The sequence below is a fragment of the Marmota flaviventris genome, chromosome 2 (assembly GCF_047511675.1).
Source record: "Marmota flaviventris isolate mMarFla1 chromosome 2, mMarFla1.hap1, whole genome shotgun sequence".
Lineage (NCBI taxonomy): Eukaryota > Metazoa > Chordata > Mammalia > Rodentia > Sciuridae > Marmota > Marmota flaviventris.
Window position 1 is genome coordinate 80,685,320 of NC_092499.1, and position 16,068 is coordinate 80,701,387.

Genomic DNA, 16,068 nt, shown 5'->3' on the forward strand with positions numbered 1-16,068 from the left:
GTGGGGACAAGTGCATGGAGTACTGCATACATGGCATACATTAAGAGCGTCTGAATGGCAGGCCACTCCCCCATGCTAGGTGGTGAGCAGCAGGCCACTTACCCCATAGGCACAGCCCTGGGCATGAGGCCATGTGTTGCAGTCCCTGCGCTTGCTCCACAGCTCACTCCTTGATTGGTCACTGCAAGGACAGTTAGCAGAAATTGCACTGGTGGCTGCCTGTAATCTTCTTAGCTATTGCCTGAGTTTATATACATGGTAATTATGCAATAAAATCAGACCTGCTTCCTGCTTGGTCTCTGGAGGTCTTGATTAGCAACTCAGCAGCCACACTCTCCTCTACCCTGTTCTGTGGACCTCCTCACTGGGCGAGAGAGAGCCCTCACACTTGTGCATGCTAGGCAAGTGCTCTACCACCAAGATACATCCCTAACCCTATCTCCTATTATTTTTTTGTTTGTTTATTGTTTTTTAGATATACATGACAGTAGAGTGTATTTTGACATGTTATATATATATATATGAAGTACAACCCATTCCAATTAGGATCCCATTCTTGTGGTTGAACATCATGTGGAGTTACCCTGGTTGTGTATTCATGTATGAGCAAAGGAAAGTTATGTCCGATTCATTCTCCTGTCATTCCTATTCCTATCCCCACTCCCTTCCCTGCATTCCTCTTAGACTAATCCAATGAACTTTTATTCTTCCCTTCCTTTCCCTCCCTTGTTGTGGATTAACATCCATGTATCAGAGAGAGCAACTGGCCTTTGTTTTGGTGGGGATTGGCTTATTTTACTTAGCATCATAGTCTCCAGTTCCATCCATTTACTGGCAAATGCCATAATTTCATTCGTATTTATGGCTGCCATCTCTTATTATTTTAAAACAGCATTTGTTTAGAAGAAGAGCAGGAGGATCAAATTTATTTTTGCAACTTTGGAGAAGTAGGACTAGGACAAGAGAAAGATTCCACTCAATAGCAGGAAGAGCTCTGCAAAAACGAAATCCTTGAGTTACATTCCTGATGTGTTGAAGCAGAGGCTGGGTGAAAAATGGACAAGGCTATATAGAGAAAAATTTGACTCTAAAATTCTTTTCAAACCATGTTTTCTGAAACATTTGGACTTCTTTGCAAAAACTTGAATAACAATAGTAGAGTTTCCCAACCTTACAAGAAAGAGGGTTAGGTTATACACTGTACTTTTATGCTATAGTAATTATATACCCATGCATGTCCATTTCTGTTTGACCCATTTAGGGGTGGGATTGGAGGAGTTGGTGCACTAAAGGCAGGAAGAGTAGGGTCTGTGACAGATTTCAGGGAAACCTGGATGAAATTTACTGCTTCATCAGCCAGAGAAGAAACATTTTTCAGCTTAGCCATTGAGAAATCTTTAGCCTCACATTAAGTAATTCAATGTGTAGCAAGGCTGACCTCAGGGGATGGAGGCAGTGACTCAGAGAGGATAGGTGTGGGTAGGTTATGCAGAAACTTTGGGAGAAGAATGGTTTGTGGGTGGAAGCCTTGCACGTAGGTGCACTCAGTGGTAAAGGAAGCCATTTGTTCCAGGAGAGCAGTTTAAAGGGGGCATGTTTTTTTGTGGGCAATAGTTTATGAGAAAAGCGTGATGGGAGAAGGTTTATGGGGCTAGTAATATGCATGGGAGCACTTGTTAAGAAATGTGGTTTGCAGGAGGCTTTCTTTGCTGAGGCCCAGGAGTAGGGTGTTTGATGCAATGAGAGAGGCCAGAGAGATGAAAAAGAGTTTTTGCTGTGGCTTAAATTTTAAATAAAAATATTATGTGAGTAGAAAATCAATATATATGAATGTAGAAAAATTGGAAAGTATAACCAAGAACAAAAGGAATCTCATATCCCTCAACCAAAATAAGTACCATTACCAGTTTGGTCTGTTTAATATATTTTGGGGGAAATTTTTAAATTTTGTCCATTTGTCCCTAACCTTTTATTTAGAATGTTTTCAAATTTAGAGGAAAGTTGAGAGGATTGTGTAATGAACAGTACTGCACCTTTCACCTAATTCATCAATTATTAACAATTTATCACATGTACTTCCTTTTTCCCCTGAGCTGTTTGAAACTAAGTTGCTGCACACATCCTGCCAGTTCTTTTTTTCTTTTTCTTTTTGGTACTAGGAATTGAACCCAGAGGTGCTTCACAACTGAGCCGTATCCCCAGTCCCTTTTTATTTTTTAGAGACAGGAGCTCACTAAGTCGTTTGGGCCTTGCTAAGATGCTGAGGCTGGCCTTGAATTTACAATCTTCCTGCCTCAGCCCCCTGAATCTCTAGGATTACAGGCCTGTCAGTTTTCTTATAAGTATATTGGCTGCATCTCTAAGAATAACTACATCTCTTACATAACTACCTCACCATCATGTCACCTATTCAATAAGATTGGCATATCTTATCAATATGTATTACTAGAATTCTAAACACTTTCCCTTTTCTTATTTCTCCAACTCTCATTTCTGAAGGTAGAATCTCCATTGTGTATCTGGCCAGCCAGACTAAAGCAACCATATATACAGTACTGGGGGGATAAGAAAGAAGCTTTCAAAGAGTGTGGGATCCTTGGAGTCTGGTAGAGGACCATCTCTGAGGAGCTACGATTCTTCCTTCTTGCATAGTTCATCTTAACTTCTCTCCTCCAGGCATTGTTACAGGCTCCCTGCCTCTCTCTGTTTCCTTCCTTTCCCTTCTCTCTCCTTCTCCAAAATTTACTAGGCACCTGTTCAGTGCTAACTCCTGTGCCCAGTGTCTGCCAACCAAGTGAACTTGGTCTCTGATCTCAAGAAGGTTCAGAAAAGTCAGTTTCTTGTTGGTGAGTTGTTCTTTCCCTAGGCTCTGTAACTTGCTCTTTAGGAGCATCATGCTAATAGGACTGACTAGTTGATCTGGTATCTTTATCAGGATATATGGGAAGAAGCTTCTGCTTCTTGGACCACTAGATGCCTTGACTATCATCATTACCTGACCAGAGCACCAGATGGTTTTATGAAGAGAAAGCAAGCCCCATCATAAAGAAATTTTATCTCAGTTGCTCTTCCCATGGGATGATTCTTTGTGCAAGGAAAATATCTGATTTGCATACTGGGGTACACCTGTGTCTACCTTCTTGACCTGAGCAGTCTTTGTTTTTGTTTGTTTAGATATGGTTGTTGGCAGTCCTTTCAAGAGTGTTCCTAGATCTTATAATGTAAAAAAAAGGTCTGTGAGCAGATTTTAAATTTCAGAAATCTTTATGGAAATCATACATTTACTCGGAATGAGGCCACAACATGCTAACATTCAACTCATTATGGTTTTCTCCTCCTTATCAAAAACTTTTTTTGGGGGATGAATTTACTTATTTATTTATTATTAATAAAAATGGGAAAAATGCCTAGCACTGCGGTGCATGCCTATAATCTCAGCAGCTAGAGAGGCTGAGGCAGGAGGATCACAAGTCTGAGGTTAGCTTTGGCAATTTAGCGAGGTTCTACGCAAATTAGTGAGACAGTGCTTCAAAATAAGAAGGACTGGGGATGTGGTGCAGCGGTAAAGTGCCCTTGGGTTCAATCCCTAATACCTAAATAAATAAATAGGAAAATGAATTGTATATTCTTAATATATTAATGGGGGTGGGTACAAACCCACAGACTCTAGCTATGGGGAGCAAAATTCAAGCTTCAGGAACTGTAGCAATTGTAGCTTCCACACAACCTAGGCATAATGGATCAAACTGTATCTGCCTCATTTAGAAAGGGAAAGTCTAAATTTTGGGAACTGTTTCCTATTAAGCCAGTACTTCTCAGGATTATGACAATGGCTCAGTTCTCCCCTCCCCCCCATCATTATTATTAATTTTTTTGTACTGAATATTGAACTCAGGGGTGCTTTACCACTGAGCTATGCTCCCAGGTCCTTTTTAACTTGAGAGAGTCTCACTAAGTTTCCAAGGCTGGTTTGGAACTTTCAATCCTCCAGCTTCAGCCTCCTGAGTCACTGGGATTATAGATATGGACTGCCATGCCCCGCCACAATGACTCAGCTCTTAATTCCAAGTCAGAAATGTTTCCCCAACTTCATCCTGGCCTGAATGAACCACAGTACTCATCTCTCCTGCTCCACAAGTAAACAGCTCTTCATAGTTTTGTCTCCCACTTGAGTCAGAGAGAGAATGTGTGGGGCAGGCTTATTTTTCACTGCACATATTTTTCTTGTTTGTAGTCTTATTTTGGAATTTGTCAATGTGAGATGATCTCATGAAACTGAAAGCTGTTGTACTGTTTTGTCTGATGCAGAAGCAAAGTCAAGTCTGGACGTGTGAGCTGAGGATAGGAGCCAGCGTGGCCTGGGGAATCAATATACCTCCACCTCTTGAGATCCTTTGTGAGTGGCCATCTGGCCTTCCTTGGATGCCTTTGTTATCTCCTCTCAGTCTAAGTAGGAGAAATAGTTGAAACCTGAAGAATGTAGGTTGTAGGGACCCTTGGGGGCTGAGAGAACTAAAAAGGGTCCTTGGTTGTTAAAGATTAGAAGCTACCAGTTTAGCTGGTATATCTTCTTTCGACTTCAGAGGCTTTTTGCCAAGTGGATTAAATGTTTCCACTAAAACTTGTTTGGCTACTATCTCAAGTGGAAATATCACATAGTAACAATTGTATGGAAGTTTGGTCCTTTCTCTGTGAAATTAGTTCACTGTTTCAGCATTTTGTGGTTATTCTAAAAGCATGTGGTTCTATGACCTATTGACCACCTTTCTTTCTTTTTTCTCCCTCCGTCCCTCCCTCCCTCTGTCCCTCCTTCCCTCTATCCTCCCTCCCTCCTAAGGGACTGAGCCTTAGACCTTGTGCATGCTAGGCAAGTACTCCACCACTGAACTATATTCTCAGCACTCATTTACTTCTTTATCAGTGTTCTTTTCCTTCTCACTCCTATTGTTTAGTACTATCATGCTCTTCCAATGTGTCCAGCGTTCCTTACTGTGGGGTTCCCCTGACAGTCTATCTTTGTATCTCCGTACTTTTTTTCCTGTCTACATCAGACTTCCAAAAACATAGATTTTGAGTCAGGCCCATCTGAGTTTAAATGCTGACTCCATCATTTACTAGAAGGATGATCTTGAGTATTTTTCTTAAGATTCCTAATGCTCTCTTTGCACATTTATAAAATGAGAATGTAACATCCAATACCTCATAGCATCAGGACTGGATGAGATAATGTGAATAAAGTGTTTAACCCAATTTTTTACTAACCCTAACAGTAGGCATTTTATAAGTGCTAGTTTTTTTTCTTTTTTCATCTCCCAGGAATAATGACTTTTTATATGAAATCATACTAAAGTGATATTGACTGCAACTATAATTAAGTATGTCAGCCCTTTCAGAAGTAATTTCATTAAATAACAAAATGGGGTAAAAAGATGAATGTTACAGGAATGTAACTCAGATGGTCAAATCTTAAACAGTGTGTGTGGAAAGAAACTTGGAGTGTGATGGGAAGAAACTTCAAGAATATTCTGGCATCAGGTGACTTTTATCTTGTATTTACAATGAGGTTGGCTCTGTGTGCAACTGTGGAGATGGGAGGGTGATTTGAGGAAACATTTGTAGTCCAATGCAAATGAGCATTATCCATTCTCCCTCCTCCTTCCTGCCTCCCAGAGCCAGGCTGACTTCATTTATTCCTGATTGCAACTCGCTGTTGTGAGTAAAGGATGACAAATAGAGAACTTGAGGGCCCAGTGCTTCCCACTGTCCTGGTGTCTCTCCCTGGACTCCAGTGCTGACCCCCCCCCCCCCCCCCCACACACACACACACACTCCTCGTCTCTACTTCAGCTCTGAGGGCATTCCATTCCATTCCATTCCATCTACTCATTGCAATATTTGGCCACCCAGCTGTCTCAGATCTAGGGGAGCCCAGCTAAAAGGCCCATCATGGTATGGGGCTGACTTCTCAACAGTCTGAGTGAAACAATGTCCCTTGGACACTCCCTTGGCTCTTTCTTCCTTGAAATCTCAGTGTTTTGCAAATTTACTCCCAGAATAGAAAAATAAATCAAAGGCAGGACAGGGAGTGGTTTGAATTACTGGCTGCCAAAAACCAAACCAAAACAAAACAAACTGCTGAACTCACCAAACCATTCCTTCCTTCCTCTCAAAACTCGCAGACTTCCTTTTTATTATAATTATGTTTTTCTCCCACATGTGTTCTTGTTTTTCAACACTTTTTAAAATCTAATTTGTTACATATGACAGCAGAATGTATTGCAATTCACATTACACTGATAGAGCACATTTTTTCACATCTCTGGTTGTGCAAAAGGAGAGTCACACCATTCATGTCTTCATATATGTACTTAGAGTAATGATGTCCATCTCATTCCACCATCTTTCCTAACCCCAGGCCCTCCTCCTTCCTCTCCCTCCCCATTGCTCTATCTAGAGTTTGTCTAATCCACCCATGCTCACCCCCCACAACCCCATTATGAATCAGCATCCTTATATCAGAGAAAACATTTGGCATTTGGTTTATTGGGATTGGCTAACTTCACTTAGCATTATATTCTCCAACTCCATCCATTTACCTGCAAATGCCATGATTTTATTCTCTTTTAATGCTGAGTAATATTCCATTGTGTGTGTGTGTGTGTGTGTGTGTGTGTGTGTGTGTGTGTATCACATTTTCATTATCCATTCATCAATTGAAGGGCATCTAAGTTGGTTCCACAGTTTAGCTATTGTGAATTGTGCTGCTATAAACATTGATGTGGCTGTGTCCCTGTAGTATGCTGTTTCTAAGTCCTTTGGTATAGTCTGAGGAGAGGGATAGCTGGGTCAAATGGTGGCTCCATTCCCAGATTTCCAAGGAATCTCCATACTGCTTTCCATATTGGCTGCACTAATTTGCAGTCCCACCAGCAATGTATGAGTATGCCTTTTCCCCTACATCCTTGTCAACACTTGCTGTTGTTTGGCTTCATAAGAGCTGCCATTCTGACTGGAGTAAGATGATATCTTAGAGTAGTTTTGATTTCCATTTATTTAATTGCTAGAGATGAAGAACATTTTTTTTTCATATATTTGTTGATTGATTGTATATCCTCTTCTGAGAAGTGTCTGTTCAGTTCCTTGGCCCATTTATTGATTGGGTTATTTGTTTTTTTGGTGTTAAGCTTTTTTAGTTCTTTGTATATCCTAAAGATTAGTGCTCCATCTGATGTGCTTGTGGTAGAGATTGACTCCCATTCTGTAGGCTCTCTATTTACCTCACTGATTATTTCTTTTGCTCAGAAGAAGCTTTTTAGTTTGAATCCATCCCATTTATTGATTCTTGGTTTTAATTCTTGTGCTATATGAGTCTTATTAAGGAAATTGGGGCCTAATCTGACATGATGGAGATTCGGGCCTACTTTTTTTTTTCTATTAGGCACAAGGTCTCCAGTTTAATTCCTAGATCCTTGATCTACTTTGAGTTGAGTTTTGTGCATGATGAGAGACAGGGGTTTAATTTCATTTTGTTACATGTGGATTTCCAGTTTTCCCAATGTATGTTTTTGACACCTTTGTCTAATATGAGATAACTGTAATTATGTGGATTTGTCTCTGTGTCCTCATTTCTGTATCATTGGTCTATAGGTCTATTTTAGTGCCAATACCATGCTGTTTTTTGTTACTGCTGCTCTGTAGTTTAGTTTAAGGTCTGGAATAGTGATGCCACCAGTCTCACTCTTCTTGCTAAGGACTACTTTGGCTATTCTTGGCCTCTTATTTTTCCAGATGAATTTCATGATTAACTTTTCTATTTCTATGAGGAATGACATTGGGATTTTGATTGGGATTGCATTGAATCTGTATAGTGCATTTGGTAGTATGGTCATTTTGGCAATATTAATTCTGCCTATCCAAGAACAAGGTAGATCTTTCCATCTTCTAAGGTCTTCTTTAATTTCTTTCTTTAGTGCTCTATAGTTTTCATTGTAGAGGTCTTTTACCTCTTTCATTAAGCTGATTCCCAAGGTTTTTTTTTTTTTTTTTTTTGAGGCTATTGTAAATGGTGTAGTTTTCCTCATTTCCCTTTCAGAGGATTTGTCACTGATGTACAGAAATGCCTTTGACTTATGGGTGTTGATTTTATATCCTGCTACTTTGTTGAATTCATTTATATTTCTAGAAGTTTTCTGGTGGAATTTTTTGGCTCTTTTAGGTGTAGAATCATATCATCAGCAAATAGTGCTAATATGAATTCTTCTTTTCCTATCCATATCCCTTTAATTTCTTTCGTTTGTCTAATTGCTCTGGCCAGTGTTTCAAGAACTATGTTAAATAGAAGTGGTGAAAGAGGGCATCCCTGTCTTGTTCAAGTTTTTAGAGGGAATGCTTTCAATTTTTCTCCATTTAAAATGATGTTGGCTTGGGGGCTTAGCACAGATAGCTTTTATGATGTTGGGATATATTCCTATTATCCCTAGTTTTTCTAGTGTTTTGAACATGAAGGGGTGCTGTATTTTGACAAATGCTTTTTCTGCATCTATTGAAATGATCATATAATTATTATCTTTGAGACTATTGATTTGATGAACTACATTTATTTGATTTCCATATGTTGAAACAACCTTGCATCTCTGGGATGAACCCCACTTGATTGTGGTGTACTATCTTTTTGATATGTTTTTGTATTCAGTTTGCCAGAATTTTATTGAGAATTTTTGCATCTATATTCATTAGAGATATTGGTCTGAAGTTTTCTTTCTTTGATGTGTCTTTGCCTAGTTTTGGAATCAGGGTGATACTGGCCTCATAGAATAAGTTTAGAAGTGCTCCCTCTTTTTCTTTCTTTCTTTTCTTTTTTTTTTTTAAGAGAGAGAGAGAGAGAGAGAGAGAGAGAGAGAGAGAGAGAATTTTTTAAATATTTGTTTTTTAGTTTTCGGCAGACACAACGTATTTGTTTGTATGTGGTACTGAGGATCGAACCGAGCAGCACGCATACCAGGTGAGCGCGCTACCGCTTGAGCCACATCCCCAGCCTGCTCCCTCTTTTTCTATTTCATGAAATAATTTGAGGAGTATTGGTATTAGTTCTTCTTTAAAGATCTTGTAGAACTCAGTTGGTCCTGGGCTTTTCTTTGTTGGTAGGCTTCTGGTGGCACCTTCTATTTCATCGTTTGAAATTAATCTGTTTAATTATATCTGTGTATATCATCCTGATTCAATTTGGGCGAATCTTATGACTCTAGAAACTTTTCGATGCCTTCAATATATTTTATTGGAGTACAAGTTTTCAAAATAGTTTCTAATTATCTTCTATATATCTGAAGTGTCTGTTGTGATACTTCTTTTTTCATCACATATGTTAGTAATTTGAATTTTCTCTCTCCTTCTCTTTGTTACCATGGCTAAGGGTTTGTCAATTTTGTTTATTTTTTCAAAGAACCAACTTTTTGTTTTGTCCATTTTCTCAATTGTTTCTTTTGTTTCAATTTTATTGATTTCAGCTCTGATTTTAATTATTTCCTGTCTTCTACTAATTTTGGTGTTTTTTTTTCTTTTTCTATGGCTTTGAGATATAATGTTAGGTCATTTATTTGTTGACTTTTTCTTCTTTTAAGGGATAAACTCCATGTAATGAACTTTCCTCTTAGTATTGCCTTCATAGAGTCCCAGAGATTTTGATATGTTGTATCAGTGTTCTCATTTACCTCTAAGAATTTTTTTAATTTCCTCCTTGATGCCGCAGACGTCCTTTTTATAATTTCCTTCCCCTTCAAAGTCTACGTGTGTGTGTGTGTGTGTGTGTGTGTGTGTGTAATTGCAGGAACTTTCAATCATGCAGAACTAGAGAAAATAGTATAATTAAACCTCAAGTTCCCATCACATGCAATTTCAACAATAATCAGTATTCTGCCCATCTTGTTTCTTCTCTCCTTACTTTATTATTTTTATAATTTATTACTGGAATATTTTAAAGCTAGGTGGGAATTTATTTTTAATGGATCCTCTGCCTCCCTAGTGTTAAAGCTGGAGGCTGAACAGAGGAAATTGGGCTTGGTGATTTCAGCTCCCTCCCTTGGTTGCTAGCTCATGGTTAGAATCATGGGCAAATGCTAATTCATAACCTGATATTCTTTTGTCCTAATGAATACTGTTGACTTTCCTCTTTATTGTAGACACTGTGTTTGACACTGAGGACAAGAAGAAAACCAGGATAAGAAACTAAGTTCACTGGGAGAGGTGGGGGGGCGGGGGTAAAAGGGTAACACTGAAAATTTGGCCCAATTATTTCCATAGGTGATCAAGAGTGTTAACTTTCCATGTAGAACTCCTTCTGTGTGCTTTGTTAATCTAGAGCCATGTAATATTGACAAGGTCACAAAATGAATTTCTTCCTATAAGCTTTTGTAAGTAGTGTCAGATGGAACTATTGGGAATTGAACCTTGGGTGCTTTACCTTTACTACTGAGTTACAATTCCAAGCCCTTTTTATTTTTTATCTTGAGACAGGGTCTTGCTAAGTTGCTTAGGGCCTTACTAAATTGCTGATGTTGGCCTTGAGCTTGAGATCCTCTGCCTCAGCCTTTGAGCAGTTGGGATTAACAAATGTGTGCCAATACACCAACACCCAGCTAAAACAATATTCTAATCAAATAACTACAAATTTTGTATATCATTTCATTCAGTTTTACATTATTAATTTTTATATGGTGGAACTTGAGTTAACAGCCTCATGGAGCTATCTGCTTTTTGACTAAAAAGTTCTGGAAATCTTGGTCCAAAAGTTGTCTAAGAGGTGTTAACTCAAAAGACTATATCCAAGTGTGTGCCTTAAAGGGTCAATAGTCTGAAGTATCTAGTGCTGTTCTTTTCTCTGAGGCTCTGAGATTGTCCTTCTTTATAAAAGACAAAAATTCTGGCCTGTAGTTCATAGCAACACTTTCATAGAAACTTAGAGAAACCCCAAAACTACCTGTAGGTGATGGAGCCTTAGAATGACTGTGGTTAACTTATTTCTGATAATTTTCAAATGTGAAAGGTTATGAGAAGTTCATAATAAAACAATGCAACTTTTGCCAGGTGGCAAGGCTCACATCTGTAATCCCAGCAGCTCAGGAAGCTGAGGCAGGACTGCAAGTTCAAAGCCAGCCTTAGCAACTTACAGAAACCCTAGGTAACTTAGTAAGACCCTGTCTCAAAACAAAAACATGAAAAGTGCTGGGAATGTAGCTCAGTGACTAAGAACCTCTGGGTTCAATCCCTAGTACCTAAATAAATAAATAAATAAATAATGCAACTTTTAAAGAAATTTCTTTCTTTGGCATAAAAATTAAATAAGCCATTTCAAAAGATATTTTTAGACAAAAATATCTCTAAAGATAATTAAGCATATTTTTTTAAAAAGACAGCAAATATTACTTCACTCTATTAAGTAATTAAAATATTATTAAAATAGATGAACATAACTTTTATAGAGGATTCACCCAGAATGTCAGTAAGGTGGCATCTTTCCAAGTCTACACCTTGAGAAGCAGAAAACTTCTTGCAAGAGGGGATCATAGTTTTGATGAATAGGCTCATAGCTTTCTCCTTTCTCTCCTGCATTATCAGATGAAATCTCTGGGAGTTTCTTTGTAGGCTTTATTGGTTCTGGAAGTTCCTGTCACACTAGAGTGGGCTGGTTGTGTTTTATTTTATTGTTCATATATTATTAAGCACAACTCCTTCAACACTATAGAAATTTCCAAATTTACTCATGTAGAAAAAATAAGACACAGTGCAATAACATCTGTAGAGAGTAGTCCATTAGATGGATCAGGGCTATGCAGGGCCTGAATAGGTAAAAACCCAGCACAGAGGAGCTGCAGTGATTAGAAGGGAGAATAAAAAAAAAAAAAAAGATTAGAAGGATAAAAGCATTGGCAGAGGGTAGAAGACTTGGGTTCTATGGAACGGGAACAGGTTTGTGTGAATTTATTTTACAAATGTGAATTGTAATGATTGATTGATTGAATTTTGGTACTCAAGATTGAACCCAGGGGTTCTTGACCACTGAGCAACATCCCTAGCCTCTTTATTTTGAGACAGGGCCTTGCTAACTGAGGCTGGCTTTGAACTTGCAATCCTCCTGCCTCAGCCTCCCAAGCTACTGGGACTGTTATGCACCTGACTGTTATGATTCTTTTTTTTTTTTTTTTTTGGTATGGGAGATTGAACCACCCAGCGGTGCTTAAACACTGAGCCACAACCCCAGCCCTTTTTTGTTTTATTTAGAGACAGGGGTCTTGCTGAGTTGCTTAGGACCTCGCTAAATTGCTGAGGCTTTCTTTGAACTCATGATCCTCCTGCCTCAACCTCCCAAACTGCTGGGATTATAGGCATGCACCACCACACCTGGACTGTTATGATTCTTAATAACTGAAAATTCCACCTTATATATTCAAGATTGCTTTTGACATCAATGGAAACCAGTTGTTCCATGAGGAAATGACTGCAACTGAAAACAGTTAACTATACAGGTGATATAAGGGAAGGAAAAATGTGTAGGAGTCAGCAAATCAGGGGCTCATTCTTGTCCCTGCCACCTACCACCTAGGGGACCTTGGGCAAGTCACTAAACATCTCGAGGCCTCAATTTTACTATAAAATGGGATGTCTTCTTACCTGGTAGAGAAATTGTGAGAGCCATGTGAGATCACTTATGTACAATGTACTCAAATGTAAAGTCATCTATTAGGTCCCCAGAAATAGCACCTTTGTATGAATGAGAAGAAAATTCTCTTCTGCTGGGTAAAGCCAACTCTGTGCCAGTTTGCCTAGTTTGCTTAGCAGAGTACTGGTGAGGTTTCAATCTCTTACTTCCTCTTTGCTGGTCACCCTTGAGTAGGGCATAACCAGCAGAATTGTTTTTATAAGAAGAATTCCACTACATAATCTTACAAGCACTTACTACCAGGACATCTGCTGAATATCTTCAATAGGCCAGGTTCCTTTGTGTTGGTAGGTCAGGGAAAGTGACACTATGCTCTGCACACAATTGAGCACTCTGGGAATCTGATGAAAGACAGTGTTTAGATGTTGGATCATCCTAGATAACGTGCCAGTCTCTAAAAAAAAAAAAAAAAAAGCCCCTTCTTCCTGGACTTTTGTGTATCTAGTGGGCATGTGAATGACAAAAACCCTGGAAAGGATGATAACAGCTTATTTGAGACCTGCACCAAACTAAGAATCCTTATTATAAAAACATTGTTCAGGGGGCTGGGGTTGTGGCTCAGTGGTGGAATGCTTGCCTAGCATGTGTGAGGCACTGGGTTCAATTCTCAGCACCACATGCAAATAAGTGAAAATAAATGTCCATCAACATCTTAAAAAAAAAAAAAAAAAAGGACATTCAGCATTTCCTCCTTCTCCTGTTCCTATGTCTCCTATGCTAAGAGACTTCTCATAGCTATAGAACCTCTAGTCTAAGGCCAAGGTAGATTCTTATAGCTAATCAACCATTATTGGGCAGGAGCAACCCAAAAAGTGCAGAATGAAGGAAAAACTAATGCGTGTACAGTACAGCAGGACCCCTGCCCATTACTAATTCTTTTAACCAGTGGTTCTCAACCATGTCACTAGATCTGACCTTTCATAGCAAACATGTTGTGTGGCTCCTTTACTATCCTGAAGTGTAATTCATAGACAACAACACATTCACATGCATAAATCCAGGAATTCATTCAGAGTATGATCACTCATCATTGCCCCCCCCCCCCAATTTCTCCTTTCTCTCTTGCATTATCAGTTTTTCCTCTTTATTAGGACTTTAGTATCAACAAACAAGCTATTATTTTTTTCCCATCTTAAAAACACAAAAGGACTGGGGTACATCTCAGGGGGAAGAGAGCTTACCTATAATGATGAAGCCCTGGGTTCTATTCCCCAGTGCCACAAAATAAACAAATAAAACAAAGTGAAAAAAAAATCCTTCTCTTCACTTTCATCTAGTTTCACAAATTTAGATACTTATGTGCTGATGTTTCCCAAATTTACAACTCCAGCCCAGCCTTTTCTGAACTGCAGTCTCCTGCAGACTCTACTATATTTGGCTATCATGTGACGGCTCAACTTATAACTTTTTTATAAATATTTTTTAGTTGTAGGTGAACACAATATATTTATTTTATTTTTATGTGGTGCTGAAGATCAAACTCAGTGTCTCAACGTATTCTAGGTGAGTGTTCTACACTGAGCCACAACCCCAGACCCTTCTAATTTTTATTTATTTACTTCAGTGATGGGATTGAACCCAGGGTCTCATGAACATGAGGCACACACATTCTACCACTGAGCTTCATTCGCACCCCCAAATTTTTATTTTGATATAATTATGAGTTCATAGGAAGTTGCAAAATAGCACACAGAGGTCCCATGCTTCCCCTAGGGGTTACATCTTACTTAACTAACTACAATGCAATATCAAAATTGGGAAACTGACATTACCATAACGTGTATGTAATTTTATTACATGTGTTAATTCATGCAACTATCACTCACTCAAGACACAGATCTATAGACTGGGGATACAGCTCAGTGGTAGAGCTCTTGCTTAGAGTGACCAAGACCCTGGGTTCAATCCCCAGTGCTTCTAAACACACAAAAAAACTATAGAGAAGATACAGATCTATTGCATCACCACATTTGCGATACACCTGTCTGGTCACACTTACGTTTCCACCCCCATCATCCTAACCATTGACAACCTCTAATCTGTTTTCTATGCTATATAAAAGCAATCATACAATACATGCCAGTTTTGTTTTGTTTTGTTTTTTGATACAGGGTCTCACTAAGTTGCTTAGGGCCTTGCTAAGTTTCTGAGGTTGGCTTTGAACTTGCTTCCTCTGGTTCAGCCTCCCGAGTTGCTAGAATTACACTCATGAGCCACTGAGCCTGGCTATATGTAGTCAGGCTCAGTGGCTCATGCGTGTAATTATATATATATATATATTTTTTTTTTTTCTGTGGATTGAACCCAGGGGTACTTTACCACTAACCTATACCCCCACCCCTTTTTTGTTTTATTAGTACATATTAACTATATAAATTAATGGGATGATTGTGGCATATTGTGGCATATCCGCACAATTATGCTCTTTCCCTTTCTCCCTTCCCCCATCTTTTTCCTCCTAAGTTTCCCAGCTACTTCCCCTGACCCCCACCCCCCCTTTTTTTTCCTGTCTAGATTCCACACATGAGAGCAAACCTTTGATACTTGTCTTTCTTAATCTGGTTTATTATGCTTAATATGATGCTCTTTACATCCATTTTTCTGCAAATGATATGATTTTGTTCTTTTTTTTATTGGTTGTTCAAAACATTACAAAGCTCATGATATATCATCTTTCATACATTTGACTCAATTGGGTTATGAACTCCCATTTTTACCCCAAATACAAATTGCAGAATCACATCAGTTACACTGTCACGTTTTTACATAATGGCATATTAGTGACTGTTGTATTCTGCTACCTTTCCTATCCCCTACTATCCCCCCTCCCCTCCCCTCCCATCTTCCCTCTCTACCTCATCTGCTGGTGTTCAATTCTCTCCCTTGTTCCCCCCCTTTCCCCTCACAACCTCTTATATGTAATTTTGTGTAACATTGAGGGTCTCCTACCATTTCCATATGCTTTCCCTTTTCTCTCCCTTTCTCTCCCCCCACTCGTCTCTGTTTAGTGTTAATCTTTTCCTCATGCTCTTCCTCCCTGTTCTGTTCTTAGTTGTTCTCTTTATATCAAAGAAGACATTTGGCATTTGTTTTTTAAGGATTGGCTAGCTTCACTTAGCATAATCTGTTCTAATGCCATCCATTTCCCTGCAAATTCTATGATTTTGTCATTTTTTAGTGCTGCATAATACTCCATTGTGTATAGATGCCACAATTTTTTTTTTATCCATTCATCTATTGAAGGGCATCTGGGTTGGTTCCACAGTCTAGCTATTGTGAATTGTGCCGCTATGATCACTGATGTGGCAGTATCCCTATAGTGCGCTCTTTTAAGATCCTCAGGGAATAGTCCAAGA

The 16,068-nt window shown here is 38.9% G+C and overlaps 1 protein-coding gene across 9 annotated transcripts in view; it reads left to right on the forward strand.

The window, feature by feature from the left end:
* Nucleotides 1–16,068, forward strand: part of Rnase10 (ribonuclease A family member 10 (inactive)) — a 44,842-nt gene that overhangs the window by 11,681 nt on the left and 17,093 nt on the right. For 2 of the 9 annotated variants that reach the window (XM_071608056.1, XM_071608055.1), the window contains exon 2: nt 4,309–4,396. The exons of 6 other annotated variants lie outside the window; for them this stretch is intronic. The gene's annotated coding sequence lies outside the window, so the exon portion shown is untranslated. Of the gene's footprint in view, nt 1–4,062; nt 4,138–4,308; nt 4,397–16,068 lie in introns of those variants that run through there. One more of the 9 variants, XM_027929649.2, reaches the window with a different exon arrangement.